Here is a 20,770-nt window from a genome sequence, read left to right on the forward strand (position 1 = left end):
CTCCTCAGTGGCTCAGTGGGAGCAAAGGACGGCATATCCAGGTGCACATGGATGACAGGGCATTACAGTGGAGCCTGCATAGGACACCTGGTACTAGAGTACCAGACAGAACAAATCAGTCAACTATCCCAACCAAGTATTGGCAGTGAAAATCTGGGCAAGTGGAGAAGCTAAGGTGGACTATGTCAGCCAGTAGATTCTGGAGAGATTTCACTGTGCTTGGAATGGTGAGACTGGCAGCAATTCGAAACAGTTGAACTATTAAATTCACTTGAGCAGTGCCCTCAGATCATGGACCCAGGGATGGGTCCTAGGGATGGGTGAGAGGGTGGGTCCCAGGGATGGGTGAGAAAGTGGGTTTGGCTTCTTCCTTTGTCTCTCTTCTCCCAGATGCAGAAAGGAAAAAAAAAAAAAACGAACATGTAGAAACAATGGTCATACCCACTTTTCTGTAGCCGTTCACTCTTTGAGCCCTAATAACTATGTAAAGATCATCAAAATTTTTTAAAAAATGAAAGGAAAAAACAAGAAATTATAAAATTTAACTCTTTAAGTAATTGCAGTATCCTTAGGGCATGTTAAATGGCTCAGATTTTGTTTTTATTTTACGGGTTGGAGCTGCCAGAAAAACAACCTGAGAAAGCATGTTTCATATATTCATATATTCATGCTGATAGTTGACAAGAAGATAATTTAAAAGTATCTAGCTAGAATGCAGGGAGAAACTGTCATTCAATAAAGTTACAAGATATGGTCAAAACTGCATAGCTACTAATTTATTACACAAGTATTAACATCCAGACCTTATGTAACTCTTCATATTCTTATACACATATAGGCTAAGATTTTTCTACTGAAAATATGGAGTTTGGTGATAGGCTAAGCTGTCTTTTCCTTCTGCAAACACTTCCAAATATCGAGAAGGATGCATGTGCTCCTCAGAAGTTGTTGCATAGAGTCATGCTCTATCGAGGCAAGCTAATTAGATTCTCATTTAGCCTTGTAACTAATTAAATTTGTGATATCAATGAATTAAATACAAGGAGTGAGATCAAAGCATATTCAATTAGAAAGCCAGATTTTTCAGATGGATGTAGGCTGCAAGCTGATGATTTAATAGATGCATGCGTCCACTGTGGTATTTCCATTTATATGAGCCAAAGCATTGGTATTGTATGGAAAACCAAATCATCATTGAGATAAAGGAAGTTATTCTAGAACACAGCAGAACCAATGGTAATACTTCATCACATGTATTCCATATAAATCATGGAGGAAATGATTTTGGCTTCCCACTGTGGAAAACTTGGCTTTAGACTTGCATAATTGTTCATAACACTTAACCTTCACTGCTTTCTACAATACACATTTAAAATGGAACTTAAAAGAGCTACATCAATGACTAACATGTGATGCTTAAGTATTATGGCTCTACAACCATTAAAATTCTTCATCTTCCTTCCATTTGATTGCGAATTTGATTGCAAACCCTAGCCCAGCCCTAGGGTTCTGGGCTAATTAAGGATAACAGTTTAGATCTCTAACTGTGAAATTTTCTACATATTTTTATGTTGAATTATCATGTCACAAGAGTTTAAAGAGTGAGCATATGGTGATTTGCTCCTTATTTAAAGGGCCAAAGCACACTCACTGTTTTCAAGACCTTGCATAAATAAATGCCATAATTTCTTGTACAATTGGTCTATTTTATTTCTAGCTCTCAAAGTTGCTTTGTCTCCATTTACAGTGATTATTTTTACAAAAGATGTATTTTAATCATGTAGATATGAGCACATAACTTACAATAAAAGTTAAATGAGCACTACCGATGTTAAAAACAGAACCTTAAAAAAAGTATATCTCAGCTACTAAAAAAAAATTAAAAGAGAATGCCAGGACCTAAATTGCTACTCATAAGGCAGGGGGATTCATTATCCTCTAATAAAGTTTACTAGTTATAAATGAATAAAGTTTTTTTTTATCACACCTGTTTTGTCAGCATTTGGAACATCAGTGGGACTCTTGAGTTATTATTATGTTTATAATGGCAATGCCTTCTTGCTTGTTCATTCAGAGCATGAAAAATAATCACAACCCATGTAATTCAATAAAGATGTTAATGCATTGACTTCAAAAAACCAAATGTTTCCAATGTGTCTTTTTCTCTCTTGCTTACTGTCTATTTCTCAATGGTTTGAAATGAAGTTTAAACATGTCTGCTTCATGACAGGTGCTCCATCCCTTCTTGCTTAGGAAAACCTCGAAACAATTTGCTCAGGGCATAAAGTTATGCCACATTCAACACCTGTTTCAACAAGGCTTTCCAGATTATTTTGACTTTAGGAAAAAAAATCATAGCTTTTTTTTTTTTCATTTTTTCCTTCAGTTCACTGGAAGGAAAATAACTTTAAATATATTATAAAGTTATAATTAGCTGGAATCAAAACACAAAATTACTGACTTTCCCCGCCTAAAATAATGTCTAACTAAGCTTATTGTCTTCCTCTTCCATCTGGGCTACAATGACGTTTATGTGAAAGCACTGTGGTGAAAATCAAATGAGATATTATATTGAAAAGGAAAAAATGCAACTTCTGATGTTATAATGCTTAACTAATTATAACTATTAATTTTCCTTTACTTGGTAGATGATTTCGTTAAAAAAAAGAAATACCTGTAAAATGTATTAGGCAGAATTACGGAGAAAGTTGGGGAGACAAAGAGAAGAGAAGAAAAGAGACGATGAAAGGTCTACCTTCAATTGCATTTGACCAATGTCTGCAACAACCAGAACTGGGCAAGGCTAAAGCTGGAGACCTAGAACTCCATCTATGTCTCCTGCTTTTACCAACAGGAGACCCAACACGTTTGTCATTTCTACTGGTTTCTTAGGTGCAGTTTCAGACAGCTGAATTAGAAATGGGTCTATCAGGACTCTCACTTGAATATTGTCAAATTCACATCATGTGTCAGTTTAACATGGTGAACCAGATTCCAAATGACAAATATATTATCTTGTATTTATGGTAGTTAATATTGTTGGAGAGCACCAGGAAATTTAGGAGAGATGTGTTTGCCTTAGGGTTAAAATGCCATTTAAGAGGCTTCTGTCACATAATGGAATACTTGGGATTGATTTATGACTCCAGGTCTTACTGCAAACCTGTTGCCAATATAAACTTGGGATCAAGCAGGTAATGTCTCCAATCCTTGGGCTTTCTGCCATTCAAATGAGAGTCATTGTCAGTTATGGCCTCTGGCATTCAGCACATCTCAGAACTGTTTCTATCTTTTAGGGAACAACACAAAAGCTGGAAGCACTATCAGTCTCTTTTTCTGTCTGCTTCCTTCTTAGATAGATAGATAGATAGATAGATAGATAGATAGATAGATAGATTTCATTAATTATTTAGATTCAGAAGAAAATTGAAATGGAAAGATTAAGGTAAGAGGAAATAGCAGCAACAATAACAGCCTAGATTTTATTAGCAAAGATAACAAACTCAAACAAAATTCAGGTCCAGTGATTCACAGGTAAATTCTCAATATTTAAAGAAGAAATAGCAAATAATCCCAAATAGCTAAGTTGGATCACAGAAGTGGTATGTTTGTGAAATCTGCTAAGCTATTAATTTACTTCCTATAGAATGCTTTCAACTGAGTTTAATAACAGAACTGCTATGAGCCATGAAAAATGGATTCAAGTGATCAAGGGAGTAAGTGAATGGGTACAGATGACTGACACTGTCTTCTTATGTAACTCTGGGAACCCAACTTTAACTTGACAATTTTGACAACTCGACTATGCCTTAATTTGTGATGAAACCGGAGCCTTGGTCGATTGTCTTTACATTATTATAAATGTGAGCACGAAACATAGCTGAGAAAATAGATGCCTTCTCAAAGATAATTAATTTCATATTCCATTTCTTTTGTTCTGTTATAAAATTTATGTCCTCATTCAACACAATTGCCTTCACCAAAACTCTCAAACAATCTCAATACCTTTCAATAATTAACCCAAAACTGAACAAGGTCAATTTAAGAATGATATAAAAAATTGAAATAAAATTTAAAAGCACAAAGAAGTAGAAACTTGTTTTTATTACTAACAAATGCCTAAATCTTTAAAATCTCTTCAGCAATTGAATTATGCTAGCAAGCTGAATATAGCTACTTTCTGAATGGCTCCACAATTGGTCATACAACATACAACATGTTTTTGTTTCAAACTGTTAATGAAAAATCTTTAATAAGTTATCCATCAGTTTAGTGCGTCTTTATCCATAGGTTTTTTTTTTTTTTTCTATTAGGAATAGAATCAAAGCTGGACATATGATGCAGCAGGTTGATTTGTATCTTGGGATGACAGCACCCTTTAGGGGAGTGTTGTTTCCAATGCATGCTCTTACTAATGTCTCTTGGTGCAACACATGTTGAATCAAGCATTAGACTTTCTGTCACCCACCCAGAGTGCCATGGCTCAAGCTCGACAAAGCCCTGGCTGTAATGGGAATGTGGGAAGAAAGCTAGTTAATTTGAAAGTCTCTTTGTTTTCCTCGACACTTTGCCTTTCACATGAACTTGAAGAAATACATGTATTCACACTAGGCAACTGTCTAGGTTGCATTGTACATAGGTAAGTGTTACACTGCCAGGAAAAAAGCAACGAATAGCTGGCAGGTATCTTGGGCCTGATAAATGCTAAATTTGTGTTAGTCAATTTTGCCAGCATAATTGCCTTTCTATTTTTTTTTTTTTTAATATATGTGGGGAGAATGACACTGGCATGCCCACATGGAAGCATGTAAGGGACAGATATGCCCAGGCTGACATGGCACAGCATCAGAGACTAGACTTGGGGATCTGTGCACTCATGGTCATGGGGGCTGAGGATATCTTAGGGAAGTTGGCTGCAGCACCCACAAGGAGATGTAAGATCTGGGAGTGAGTGAATCCACTAGGGTGTTATGGGAGCTCATCAGCTAGGCCACTGCACCCACTGGTAATCATGAGAGCTGGGATGGGTGCAGATTAGATTGGGAAGGCTCCAAAACCTGTTGGCCTGCATGTGAGCAGGACTTGGGAGAGAGCCAGGCTGTGTAAAGCAAACATATACACTGGAGTATGCGTGATTTCGAAAAAATTGACTTGCTGTATGATCCAGCTATCCTGCTTCTGGGAATATATCTAAAGGGAATAAAATCTGCGTAGAAGAAAGGGGTCTTTAATCCTATATGTGTAGCAGCACAATCTACAAAAGGAAAGGCATGAAAACAACTCAAATGCCCATCAAGAAACAAGTGGATAAAGTATCTGCTACAGGGAATTCTACTCAGCCATTAAAAAATAAAATTCTAGGGCCTGGCAGTGTGGCCTAGCAGCTAAAGTCCTCACCTTGAACGTGCCGGGTTCCCATATGGGCGCTGGTTCTAATCCCGGCAGCTCCACTTCCCATCCAGCTCCCTGCTTGTGGCTTGGGAAAGCAGTCGAGGATGGTCCAAAACCTTGGGACCCTGCACCCGTGTGGGAGACCCAGAAGAAGTTCCTGGATCCTGGCTTCAGATCGGCATAGCTTCGGCTGTTGTGCTCACTTGGGGAGTGAATCATCGGACGGAAGATCATTCTCACTGTATCTCCTCCTATCTGTGTATCTGACTTTCCAATAAATAAATAAATAAATGAATCTTTAAAAAAAAAATGAAATTCTACTATAGTCCCAATTAGAGACAATTATACTCAATGGGAAAGATCAATCACAAATGGAGAAAAGACACTTGTTCTCTCTGATAGAAGCCAACCTTCATGCAAAATACAAGATTCCCACAGTGGCTGGCACACACTGACGTCAGGTCTGGGGTTCCCTCCGGTGAGGTTTCTTTGGTGACAGCTGATTTCACCGCTGAACTCAGAACTCCAACCACAGAGAAGATCCGCAGAGAAGATTGCAGGATCTGGGTTCTGTTCATGGAGTTCATGAGTACGAACTGGTCTCCTTGATTACTAAATCCTGTACAGCAGATGGCATGCCCCGATGCACAGGGGGGACACAACATCATTGAGGCCTGCAGAGTAAGTCTTATACTATGGAGAGCAGAACAAACAGACAGCCCTTCCTGTAAAGCTGTGACAGCTGGGTGAGTCCACATTCTATGGTGTGGACCATGTCAGCCCTGGAACCATTTCCTCAACCTTGGAGCAGTGAAATCAATAGCATCTCAGAACTATCAAAACCACATAAGCAGTATGTTTGGAATATACTCCATGTTGTGGACCTAGGGATGGCATCAAGTGGCCTTCCCTGATTCTAGGTACTGATTCAGTCCTTTCCCCTTCACTCCACACAATTCTTAGAGGAATAAAAAAGGAGATTGGAGCCAGGTGTCTCATCTACTTTTCCACATTCCTCGATCTTCCCAGGACTAATCAGTTGCGCATATGAGCATTCATGCTTCTCAAATATGTAGACATCATCAAAAATAAAATGAATTTATTATCTTTTTAAAGAGGGAAAACTTTCAGCAAAAACAAAAATGTAGTCGAATAAGTACCAATGTATTCGTATATTCCATATATATATACACATTGGTGTTCATGTATCAGGGTGTATGTGTGGATATAGAAATGGAAGCACGTTGTTTTCATATTTAGGCATAGTGTACAGGCTTAGGTTATGAATCCTAAGATAAATGGATTTCTTTCACAGATCATGAGCTTTAAAAGTACAGCTTTCCTTGAGAACCACTTTCACTAAAGCACATAGATGTCATCTGCAGAGAAGATCACTAAAGTGCTTTTTGTAATTATGAGTAATGCAGACAAATATCTTCAATTGTAGAAGAAATAAATGATTTATGGTACAATTAACGGACCAAGCACGCTGCTCGACAATTGCCACAGATAACGAAAACTACTACTCATGAGTCACTTCAAAATTCAATTTTTATGATGCTGAATACAAAAAATAAGTTGAATAAATAATTCTCTATGTATTACTTAATAGAAAAATGCATAATATTACATGTCTTTATTTTGCTAAAGTTTGAAACATAGGTATCGTTAAAATACACATAAGCTTCAGGCAATAATTTCTACTTTCTTATTTTTCCTGTAAAGGAAGGAGCTAAGTGTTGGGGTATAGCAAAACCAGTGTTCTCTGCTAAATTCCTTTCTTTCAAAAAGGGCTATGAACCAAACATGAATGAAATGTTAGCCTTTGCTATAACTGACTGACGGGCACATAAGACTTCATAAGCTTTCAATGTCCCAAAAATGAATATTTAATCAAATTGGATTGCAAAGCTTTTTGAACTGATCCATTGTGTAATAAGATAATCATTGTAATAGTTTTTTGTTTGTGTCTTTGTTTGTTTAGGCAGAATATCAGACTTGAAAAAATGAGGAAGGTTCTGCCTACAAGATTCTATTTAATGGCAGGGACCTTGAATATTTTTCCAAGAACCTGGAATATCAAGGAATCTATTCAATATTACTCATTTGGCAACTTAAATTGTTAACCAAAAAAAATAAAATGTATATGACTAAAACTGGCTTATTGAGATTCAATTAATATGTATAATCCTTGTAAATATGTCTGTGGAACATTCACCTTCCTACTTGTTAATTTTTTTTTCTTTAGTGGAGGATCAAAATTAGAAATTTCAAATAAATTGAAAGGTATAAAGGAAAATTTATAAGGAAAAAAATGTAAGAAAAAATAAAAAACTAATGGAGACAGTGGCAAAGAATTATCTTGTATTGAAAACAGTATAGGAAATATCATAGAACGTACTCTTTATGTAAATTAACTGTAAAGTGTCCTGATGAAATGGGAACTCAATTAATTTAGAAAAATCTAGATTGTAGTCACAAAGGTCCATAAAACCTTGAAGTCATCACAGTTCCCATTCATGAACGCCCCTCCTGCTTTAAGAATAGCCACCCCTAACCAAGAAGGAAGATTGGCACATTTTCTCTTTCCTCACCCACTCCGCTCCTCTCTTGGAAGAAATTTCAATATACGATTGCTTATCTATTCTTACTTTCATCTCCTTGGACTACAATTCATTATTCCATCAATGTAAAGGAATTGAGGCAAGCCAGTCTCCTACCAGGGACAGCGTGAGAGCGTCAACATACTGATGTTACAAGAAGAAAACAGATGTTTCCTGAAATATATTCAACATACTTTCATGGTTGCTATTCATTTGTTGAAATAGGGTAGACTTCAGTCAAAGAGAAATAAACATTAAAAATATATTGGTAAACTTTCCTAATTGCAAAATTGTGAGTCTGCGGAGTTTTAGAAACAGATGGTAATAAACCAAATGAAATAGCTGCATATTCTGTTCTAGCCAGGGGTCAGTTAAAACAGCCAACTTCCTCATGAGATGCCTTCAAATATTTGTGAATGATAACATCAAAATTCATTAAGTGTCTATAAAAATGCTAGGAATGTAGAAGTGCCTTTAATTCAAATTGCCATCCATGATTTCTGCAATCACTTTACTTTCCTTTCTGATAAACTATTTGCCACATGCCTCATTCTAATCACAAATGCCAGCTATTCACACTGCGGGTGAACTCAATCGCAAAAACCTGACTTGGGTGGAAATTACTAGTTTTCAAAAAAATTGCCATATGTTAGGGCCAGAGGCTCACTGCCAATTATTTACATAGTATTTATGTATAAATATCTACCTATATGATAAAAATAAAGATACAAAAACAAAGCAAAGGACATTGTCAGTTAATTTGTGGGAACACATGCTAGCTAACAGAGCTAACATTGAAATATGCTAGATACACTCAACGACACACACACACAGTCATGATGATCTGGAGAATAAATCAAAAGTGTATTATGATATGAAAAATTAAAATCTATACACAGTTTATAAAGAACTTCATAAGCACAGACTTCAAATAATTTTCATCAAAATAAGCTTTTTGCAGTCTTTTTTGAAGCTGAATTAACTATACACACACAAACGTACATTTGAATCCATGTGTTTCTATAAAGACTTTATAATATATATTTTTTCCATTTTGAAAGACACCTAGACCGGTAATAAAATCAATGTTTCATTAATTAACTATATGAACTCAACTGATTAACTGACCTTGCAAAAGACAAGCTTAGCAATGAATCAGAAGGGTGCCCATCATTAAATAATCCATTACACAAGAATGAAGACAAAAAATCTGTCTTAGTTTTAGCCTTTAGCCTATGGTGAGAGTGACAGGACAGTAATTTTATCATCCTATCTTTGTAGACAGAGTTTGAAGAACCAAGCTGTTATAATGTGAAAAGTCCAGCCTTCAGGAAAGGTCTTGAGGGAATCTTCTAGGAGAATACAACACTTGGGAGGAGCACAGGCTGCCTTTGGGAGAAGGCAATTCAGCCAATCTCTTACTCCAGGCTTCCTCCAGACTTCTGCAGAGTCAGCAAAACTGTTCCTGCAGTTTTCTTTTTTATTATTATTATTATTTGTGACAATCTTGACATAATTAGGGTAAAAAGGTTCAAGCACTACAGGAAGATGGGCAAGACAATCAGTTCTGTATTGTTTCCTTAATATATTTGTTGTAAAAGGGGATTTTAAGGCAGAGACCCCACCCAGTCTCCCACCCACCCCAGGTCCCAGATGTGGGGCATGCTCCGAGGGTCTTGGTCAAGTGATTTTGATAGTTAAACAGTTGTGAATTGCTGCCACTCTCACCACTCCAGCATGATGCGGTTGTTGGAGAATCCACTGATTGACATAGTCCATCATAGAGTCTCTGTTTGCCCAGTATTTTCATTGCCAACATATATCTGAGGTGGTTGATTGACTTGTTCTGTCCTCTGTCTTTTGATAGTGTTCTGAATCCGAAAGTTCGATTGGGGGAATCCCCTAAGAAACTTTACCTGAGGTCTTCCAAGACCAGATTCTTGTATGTACTAGCAAGTGCAGGGCCCGACACAGTCCATCGCCCTGATTAGCTGGTAGTTGCCGTTGCTGGGTTGGTTCTGTTTCCATCCCTGCCTTCCACTGGAACCAATGGATGTTTGCAGTCCAGCTTGGTTCTGCCCAACACATACTCGGGCCTCACATAAACCAGTGGGAGCTGCAGCCCAGTCGGAGCAACCCACTTTAACCTCAACCAGACCCACCCCCTACCCTGGTTTGCCAGTATGTGTCTTAGACTAGTCCAGTCTGTCGCATATCCCCTTCTGCTCTCATACATGTCAATGGGTATTAAAACTTTGTTCCATCTAACCAGCTCAACTATCCTGCTTTCATGGATGTTGTTGGGTGTCTCTGTCTAGCCACCGCAGCCTCTAGTTTTCATGGCCTCCTGTGGGGGGTGGTAATCCAAGAGGGAGGAGCCCACTATTTCCCTCACAGGCCACTCCCACTCCCAGATTATACACTCTCCAGGTAGGCTGCAGCTCCACTGGTTTGTGTGAGGGGACCAAGTATGAAGTAGGTAGGATGGAGCTGGACCACAATACCCATTGTTCCAAGTAGATGACAGGGCTGGAAACAGAATTGACGCAGAGGAGACCTGTCACATTAAGCAGGGCCATGACATTAACAAACATGCTAGAGAACCATATTCTGGGGAAGATTCTGTGGGGGATGTGTGGGCCAAACCTTATGGAAATTCTAGCCCCACAGGTTACTTCAAGAGATGGAGTGGTGGTAGACTAAGCAGGGTGTGAACGGGGAGCCTGTCATTGATCACAGATTGGAGAGCCAACGGCAGTCTGGACTAGTCGGGGTAGGGGCACTTGAGTGTACATCCTGAGTGCAGTGTGGGGTGGGCCAGACTGCAACATTCACCAGCTCATGCAAGGACAAGGGAAGGGCCAGACTGTACCAGGCACTGGCACAGTGGCATGTATGAGAACTGGGTGTGGGAGGGGATCGGGGGAAACACTTCGGAAGCTCTCCAGGCGAGTTATAGCTCCCACTGGTGAACAGGTGGTCCGGACCTGGGGGTCGGACAGGCTGGGCAAAGTAGCACCAACGGCTCATCAATGTATGAAAAGGCGATGGTAAGGGTGCCCCGGGCAGTACTGAGCAAACCTTAATCCACAAGTAAGACTGGAAACCTGGTTGGAACACAGGATATGCCCAGCTAGTTTCTTGCACCAACTGGTCTGCGTGAGCCATGGATGCTGAGCCACAGTGTCTAAGGGAGGGGTTGCAACAGGTGAGGGGCTTTGCCAAGCTGAGTCAGAACAACCACTGGCATGTGTGTGATCTATGGCTGGGAATAGGCCCGGTTGGGGGACTAACGGGACACCCTAGCTGGATGGGGATTCCCACCAAGGGGTGCATGAACTGGAATGGGGCTGCGTTCTGGTCGGGATACAGTTGTAGTCTCCCTTGGCACAAGTGTGGACTGGGACAATAAGCACCAGGCCGCACCAGACTGCAACACGTTCTGGTGTTCTGGAGGACCAGGGTAGATGTGGGACAGACTAGGCTAGGTCTCAACCCCAACTGAGCCATATATGAGCCATATATGAGCTGGGCTGAAACATCCAACAGCAAGAACCAGAATGGATTAAAGGACAGTTAGGAAAAGCCACTGTTCCTGCTAGCACAGGAGGTGAACTAAGTAGTGCTGGCTCATGCACCCATTGTTATGCACAAAATCTGGCACTCAGAGGGGTTCTGATGGAGGAGCCTGGGCAATTCCTCTGGCAGGACACAGACCCTGCAGGTAAGTGCAAGAAGCATGGAAGGAAACAGCCAAGAGGTTCATGGAAAGTGTCCCATTTGCATACATTTGGCATGCATCAGGAGCAGACCAGGCTGAATCAGTTCACGTCATCCACTGGCAAATCCGAATGCCAGAACAGAGTATGGGTCGAGCCAGGTTTGGTCGCGACAAAAACAGTATACAACAGGGAATGCCAAGGTGAGGTTGCCTGTGCCAGATGTGACTGCAGCACCCAACCAGCACACGTGAGAACCAGAAAGGGAGGGGGCAGAACCAGCAGGGGAATAAAGGGTGGTTCCCTTGCTGGACAACTGCTCTCACTGGAGAGCGTGAGCTGAGATGGGGGTAGACCAGACTATGCAGGACTATAGCACCTGTGTGCCTTATGTGGGCCAGATCAGGGAAAAATCAGGCTGGGGTGATTATTCCTACTGATGTAATCTACATTTAGAGTGGGTGAGGGTTGTTGGGACTTGGCCACAGTATTAGCTGGCAAAAGCTGGCACTGGGGGCTAGTTCTGTCAAGTTAATCCTCCGGTTTTCATACACAGGACTGTGAGATAATAAATGAATGTTGTGATTAAGTGTCTAAGTATGGATTATTAACTAGAGATATAACTAAGACGGGTGCTGTTCAATACTGTTTCTGGATACCCAAGTGCATCACAAGAATCAAGTTTTTAGAGAGAAGTATGATACAAACCTGAACCTGAGTGCATTGAGCAATCAGGATATCAATAGTTGTTGTTCAGATACATTGATATTTAGATTCCCATGTGAATTTGATGCCACTAACATATCGTATTAAAACTTTTCTAGCTGTTGAGAAATTTATACATGACCCTTGGTATAGAAAGGCTGCTTACTTACTCTTTTCCTATAAAGTAAATCATATCAGATATCTGCTGTGGTTTTAGAGATCAATTTTTTAAAACAGAGAAGCTTTTGAAATGTTTAGGCACTTAAAAAATTAAAAAAATTTGACAATCTACTAAACTCCAGATACATTCAACTAGTATGTGATCATTTGTGCTGAGTGGGAGGGAAAGGCTGAGAGTAACACAGACTGGGTGACTACAAGTATAATTGAGAGAAAAAGGAAAGATATAGATTAATACCTACTTTTCTTTGCCTCCTAAGTAAGAACTTTTGCTCCCATTACAATTGCTGCTCAACAAAAACTTCATATTTTCTACTTTGTTTTGTACCAAGACCTGAGCAAGTAATTTGCTCACCATCATTAATCAGTAATGAGAAAGGGAACTATAGACAAGTTGGGGGGGGGGAATAAACCTTGGAGAATGCTCAACTATAAATTACAGCTCAATCTTCTTCATTTAAAAAAAAAGATAATTATTCAATGGGATAGAAACAAGAGATTTTCCTCCCTCCATTCAGTTGTAATTTATACTTGTTCCAAAGCTAGCAATAGAGGAAGGCTGCAGGACTGTGGCTGCATGAATTGCTTTGGGGAGGGGAGAGGTTTATCTTTAGAGAAGAGGACTAACAGAAGCAGACAGAGCGTCGATGGTAACATGGAAGGGCATGCCCCTAAGGTTTGATTCTTGGTTGGATGTGCTAACCTCTATAACCTTGGTTCAAGACCCTACGGTTTTTGTATTTGTAATGTCAAATATTAATCCTGAATAGATTTTTCATTCTGAATTGCACTTTCTTTGAGAGAGGTCAAACCACTTTCTTGGCAGATTTACTTTGACCAGATTTATTGTACTGCCTAAAAAAGCGTATGAATGAATAGACCCCCTTGTTACTTTCTACTAATCACCATCTCCATACACAATTCACAAAATCTATTAGTCACACACTGGGCTTTAATGAGGTTTTAAGAGTTCAGAAGTCAGCCTGATTAAAACTCAAGACTCTTCCCTTAATGAAAGGACCAATAATCCAAAAACAAAAACGAAAAAAGACAACCACACACACAATGGTTGCAAACATCTTCAGTATCAAATACTTGTTTTTATCTGTTTCAGAATTTCAGATCAAGGAGACTGTGTTTAAAATTTATAACTAATATTTCTAATAATTAAAAGAGCTTGTTATGATTGCTTTTTTTTCTTTTTTTTCCTCCATCCTTTCTAGCATTTCCCCTTTCTCCCTCACTAGCTTGTCACTGACTCCTACCAAATGCATTTGTCAATAGTTTTCTTTAGAACACAGATTCACTTTTAATCAGTAGTGGTATGCTTTCCAATATGTATAACCCTTTAGTGTGATTTAATCAATCTTGTTGATTGCTCTCAACATCTTTCTTGTGACTTCAGATTAAAAACTTTCTATTTTAAACTGTTTGGAATATTCTGCTTGAACATTAAAGAAATGTCATTTGTCGCCTCTTTTTCAGGCATATTAACATTTATGTTATCTTCCATCTATGTCTCAGCTTTCCTCACTTTCCTATGTTACTATTACACAGGATTGAACGCTGTTGTTTAGGACACAATCATTTAATATTGAACTAACTATAACAATGTGGATATATAGTACCTGCTAGCATAACATAAGCTTTACCAATGCAAATCACATTAATACTGCCACTAAGACATGTAAAACTCCATTGAAAATTATTTTTTTGCTAGAAATAATATTTCCTCGGAGTGTGCCTTTCCATCATTCAAGACCCATTTACCCTGTGCACCTAGGAGCAAAGTCTCCTGCAGGAAGAAAGTGATTAGTCCAAAACACACCATATGAGTCTAGATTTAGGAGTGAATAAAATTGAGTTTTGCTGTCACTCTCACTACACAGTCTCTTTCTTCATACATTGTGGTGTAAATGTAGCTGTAATGAAAACTGGTCCACGCTGGGGAAAAAAAAATGTCACACTGCTCACTTGGCATTCATGCCCTCACTCCATCCGCCCATTGAGTAAGTAATCCAGTATAGTAAACCTAGAAGCTATGTGCACATACCCATCCCTTAAATGTCCTTGTGAAAATGCTGAAACATATTTGAAAGTGTATTTCTGAAAAAGTGTCACATTTGCATCAGATAAATACGTGACTATCCTTTCTCCTGAAGCCAAATGGGTGCCACAATTTTTTTTCTCGATCTAGGTCTCATGGAGGAAATTCTACTTTCTTTTTATAATTCCTTAAATATAACAGCAGTGTTTCTATTCAAAAACTAGAAAAAATAATGAAGATATATGCACTATGGAGCCATATCAATATTTTACTGGTTAACATTTTTCTTTGTGGACATGAGTTCATGTGTAACACCACCCAAGAATTTCCTTAAAGAGCAGCATTTTGGGATTGGAAATGCATATGCTGCATTTGGAAGAGGTTGTGAGTGTCTATAAATCTGTGTCTGCAGCTACATGTAAATTTGCATATATGGTTACAGCTTTATAGTGATATTATCATGAAATAGAACACCTTTAATTATACTTGATACTTTCCCATTATTTATAAATCATCACATTTTTAATAAACAAATTCAGAATATGTGTTACTGATCTTTAAAACAGCATCTTACATTAATCTGCAGTTGCTTCTAAGTATCAGGAAAGAAAATCCACTGATGCAAAAGTGTTAAGAAAGAAGGAATACATTGTTCCCAGAGTGCTCAAACACAAATAACAATTAAAAAAAATCTGCTGTCCATCCCGTTATCTCTAGACAGCAGGCATTGCATTTCCCTCTTCCTCTAAATGTCTCATTTCTTTCTTTATTTATTTTTTTTAATTTAGCATATGTAGGTATGTGTGCTTGGAGAGTGTGCAGTACATGCATATTTTTCCATAGCAAAGATATTTTTGCCTTATTTATGTTATTAACACATAACAAGTGCTCAACAGATACCTGTTGAATGAAACAGTGTTCCTTATTTCTTAGATTGTGTTCTGGTCCAAGTCTCAAGACTAGGAGAGCTGTTAGGTGTTCAGAACTAATTCAGGCAGTTGCTTTACTTTATTCGGATGCTATAACAAAATACCAAACACAAGGTAGTTTGTAATCAAAAAACATATCCTCCTCACAGTTCTGTAAAAAGCAAATTTCAACAAGTCACAGAAGTTTTGATGTCACATATGGGTCTATTTTCTTTTTAAGATTTATTTATTTTTATTGGAAAGGCAGATATACAGAGAGGAGAAGAGACAGAAAGGAAGATCTTCCATCCATTGATTCACTCCCCAAGACACAATGGCTGGAGCTGAGCCAATCTGAAGCCAGGAGCCAGGAACTACTGGGTCTCCCACTTGGATGCAGCCTTTGGGTACTCCTCCACTGCTTTCCCAGGCCACAGGCAAGGAGCTGGATGGGGAACAGGACTTCTAGGGTTAGAGCAATCACCCATATGGGATCCCAGCACGTGCAAGGTGAGGATCTTAGTGATAGGCTACTGTGCAGGGTCCAAGGGTCCATTTTTAGTTATGTTTTGTAGATGGCATTTTGTAGCTATATTGTCATGTGATAGGTGAGAGATGTATCTTAGGTTTAATTTTTAAATATATCAATCACATTTGCATCCAATTACTTCCAAAGGTCTCACCTCTCAATATCATTTCTCTGGAAGTTAAGATTTCAGTATATGAATGTTGGCAGATTAGCACAATATTCAGACCACAGCAATTTGTAAGGATATATTGCAAGTGAAAATGTTCGTTGACACGATTGCTATACTTTGCACATTCACTACCTCATTGATTTTCCTACTGGAAATGAGGTTACAATTACTTCACTTTGAGAACTAGTTATCACTTTGTCATTGCGATTGCTGATCAATGCCAGGGTATTGACAGGGAATCTGTCTTTAACAATGTAAACTAGATACATCTCAATTTCATTATTTTTCCAGATGTATAGAACTCTTTCAGTATGCCTTAGCATTAGTGGTTAACCTAATTCTCAGTGATTTTACAGTTTATGCAAACAAGTAATCATAATACAGTGCAAGAATAAAATTAATCTGATTTTTCTCAGAAAAATCAAATTTCATAAAAATTATATTCATAGCCATTTCTTAATGTATTGTTCTGAATTAGTAAAAGAGGAACTCAAAGTCTTCACATTTACATGTAAACAACCACTTCATATCTTATAGTCCAAAAGTAGTTTGAGATTGATATAATTGAGGAGACTGTGTATGATCCTCTTTCAAACTAAAAGCTAAACATTAAGTAAACCTACTGTTAAAGGGAAAATGTTAAATAGCAAAAAGTTAAAATATTTATTTCACATGATTTTTTTTCATATGTGCATATGATTTTATCCTGATGAACACCCATTTTGAATCCAAATTATTCAAATTATTTCCTGTGATGGCACCTATGTCGCTCTTATACATTGTTATATAATGAATTCAAATACTAACAAAATTTTGTGAAAAAAAGACTTGAGAGCAAAACCAAAACTTTTTACATTTTTTTTTTTTTGGTTTTTCTTTTGCAAGAACACTTGCAACCCAATTAAGTCAGATATAACACTTGTCAAGTATAGCACTAGGGAGATTAAGAACTGTTTCCCTTACTCCGGTTAGAATAGCTTCATTCAACTATAATAAAATATAATAATAACAAATATTGGCAAGCATGTAAATTTAAGAAAAAAAGGTACTCTAATACACTGGTGGCGGGAAGGGGTGCCAATAAACCATGATGGAAAACTGTCCCATGATGCTAGGGGATGTAAAGCTTTCATACACCCCAGTTGAAATGAAGTCCATCTATCAGAGTTGTTTGGACTTGTGCAATTTAAAACATTTAAGAAATGGAATCAATCTAGATGTTGATGAATTCCTGTCTTTTGTAATAAAATAGATAAAACTAGAGACCATTATTTTTAATGAAATAAGCCACACCCTGCAAAACAAAAAAGGTAATGTTAATGACTTGAGGATTGATCATACTGTAGAGCCTTTGTTGGTGTTCCTGATGAATCAGAGTGTCTTTCGATACTGGAATTGCTGAATCCTTTTTTGGTAGAGTACCTAAGTCTGTGACTATGAAGTAAATTAGACATATTTTATTCAAAAACAAAGATGCAAACAAGCAAGACATTTTAAAAGAAAAAAAAAAGAGGAAATAGATCTGTGAAAAAAAAAAAAACAGGTGGGGGAGCACTGGTATGGTGCACAGCAAGTTAATCCTGTGTCTTGTGAAGTCGCCATCTTGTATGGCCACGATTCATGTACCGGCTGCACCGATTCCAGCCCTGCTCTCTGCTTATGACCTCAGAACGCAGCACGGGGTGCCACAAGCCTGTGGGACACTACATCCACATTGGAATCCTGGAAAAATCTCCTGCTTGCTGGCTACAGATCAGTTTAGCTGGCTGTGGCCATTTGGAGAGTGAACAAGCTATTGGAAGACTTATATCTCCCTTCCACCTCTGTCTTAAAGATTTTATTGATTGATTGATTGATTATTGGAAAATCAGATATACAGAGAAGAGGAGAGACAGAAAGGCAGTTCTTCTCTTCCTTGATTCACTTCTGAAGCGGCTGCAACAGCTGGAGCTTCACTGATCTGAAGCCAGGAGCCTGGAGCCTCCTCTGGGTCACCCACACAGGTGCAGGATCCCAAGGTTTTGAACTATTCTCAACTGTTTTCCCAGGCCACAAGCAGGGAACTGGATGGGAAGTGGGGCTGCTGAGATTAGAACCAGCACCCATATAGAATCCTGACATGTACAAGGCAAGGACTAGGCCACTGCGCTGGGCCTAATCTCCTCTCTTATTCACTCTTGTAGATTCTTTTGCTCAAAGAAAAATAAATAGATCTGAAAAACAGAAAGAAAGAAAGAAAAACTAGGCATAAAGGAGGGCAAGAAGGAAGTGTAATCATAACAGATTTACATCTATAAACTTGAAGAAATCTGTTCTTTTTATCTTAAAAGAGGCCATTCAAATACAATACTGAAATTATAGCAGTGGAGTCTTATTATGTAGGACCAGATACAATGAACTGCCCTAAACTGAATTATTTACCCTGTGTGTTGATATTTATTTTTTAATTTTTTTAAAAAGAGCATTACCTTCGAATATCAGAGAAATGGATAATTTGTCCTAATCATTTTCAGAAAATGGTGTAATTATTCTTGTTAGATGTTGTCTCTGAATGCATTCCATGGCAATTGCTAAGATTACTGAAGACAAGCACACTTTTTCCAAGTATAAGCGCTGCATACAAAGTATAAATCCTATATACAAAAAATACACATACAAAGTTGCAATTGCTATTTATGAAACTTGCTAGGCACTGAAAGCTTGAACTCCTTCCTGTTTCAAAGAGAACTGGATAAAGTCCCAAGAAATCTTTAATTCCTAACTGCTTGGTCAAGATCAAATAATACTTGTTAAACAGAGAGACTGAACAGTTTCAAGGAGGGGAATCCTTAACTATGGCAAGATATTATATTGTTTAGTGACTCAGTGCTCCAATTGGATGAATGGGCCACATAAAATATTGTGGAATACGGAATGAAAATATAATTTGATTTCTCATTATATTTCCAAGTCCTTTTGGTAGATTCGTAAACTGTAGATTTCTTGTGTGTGATCTCTTGAGCACTTCTCTTTATTCCTACATTAGCACTTTCAATCTGTCATTCCATAACCAGATTGCTATAAGGTATCATTGCTCTTTGAATAGACTGGAATACTGCACATGTTCATAATTTCAGAAACATATCTTATCTCATTGATTATTCCTCAACCGGAAGAGAAGAAAACAAATGTTATGCTTTTTAGCACAGTGATGGAATTAGCCCTTCCTAATTGGCTTAACGTTCACTGTGGATTCACGGTATCCTGATGTTGGATTCTTGCCCAAGAGTTATTGGTTTCTGACATGCGGGAAAGAGCACTGGGGTTGCATTTGGACAACTTGTTTCTACTCCATGTGACCTATTTCCCTTTGTGATCTTTGGTCAAACCGCTTTTCTCAGTTTGAGTGTTCCTTCTCCTTAAGTAGAAAATAACAGTAAAAATCCATGATGCTATTCTGCGGAATGACATTTAAGATTTTCAACAGCTAGAATGGTGATGATACTGTATAATGAGAATGGGAGCTGACAGCAATTAGTCAGGGACTGCCAGGTGAATAATAGCTTTGGTGGCAAGAATCAGGTGACATAACCAGAAATAGAAGGCATAGAGATGTATCATAAACTACAGAGCCAAGTTTTAGCTACTGTTATGACACTATTTTATAAGTGCACGCTATGCACATAGTGTATTGCAAATCTTGGAGTTGTCCTTTAATTTCAGTGAAAAAGCCAGCTTAAAAGGATAATGGCAAGGATAAAGATGAAGATTTTTTTATGTACTCTGCTTTAAAAGCCTTTCCCGATTACTTTTTCAGTTTTATTAGGACTCTCAATGGTGCACAGAATTGTTATCTATTTCATAGGTGAAAAACATAAGTATTGAACATTCTAAGTTGTGTAATCAGCCATTTCCACTAGGCGGGAGAGCAGAATGTAAAGATGTAACACTTAGAACTTGCATCACCCCATGGCTCCCTAAAAAATGATTCACGCTCAGAAGTCTTAGCAAATTCTGGAAACTCATAATGTATGTTAAGTAGACCTTACATCATGTGCTGATTTTTAACTTTCATTTGTTTGCTTTATTTGTTTAAAAGGAAAGAAAAATCACACACACACACACACACACACACACACACACACACACACACACACACACTCACACACACACAGAGAAAAATACTTCCTAAATTCATTCTCCACGCACCTGCAACAGCTGGTACTTGACCAAGCCGAAGGCTGGAGTGATGAACCCGACCCTTGTCTCCCACATGGGTAGCTGCAGCTCAGCTACTGCAGAGATTACCTGCTGTATCCAGGGTACACACTGGGATAAATGTGGTATCAGTAGAGCAGGACCTGAATCCATTGACTTGGGCATGAAATTCCGGACTTCCAAAAAGGCAGAATAAAGCCAAATCCTCACTGACTCTTGTTTCACTAACAAGATGAAGTTACTGTCCACTTAATTGAATTAAATTTTAAATCGAGTATATACCTGTTGGGAGTTGTCGAGTATTTTGCCTTTCTAGGTCAGA

Source organism: Ochotona curzoniae, unplaced genomic scaffold, assembly GCF_017591425.1.
Source record: "Ochotona curzoniae isolate NIBS_2020 unplaced genomic scaffold, NIBS_Ocur_1.0 contig_3432, whole genome shotgun sequence".
Taxonomy (NCBI): Eukaryota; Metazoa; Chordata; class Mammalia; order Lagomorpha; family Ochotonidae; genus Ochotona; species Ochotona curzoniae.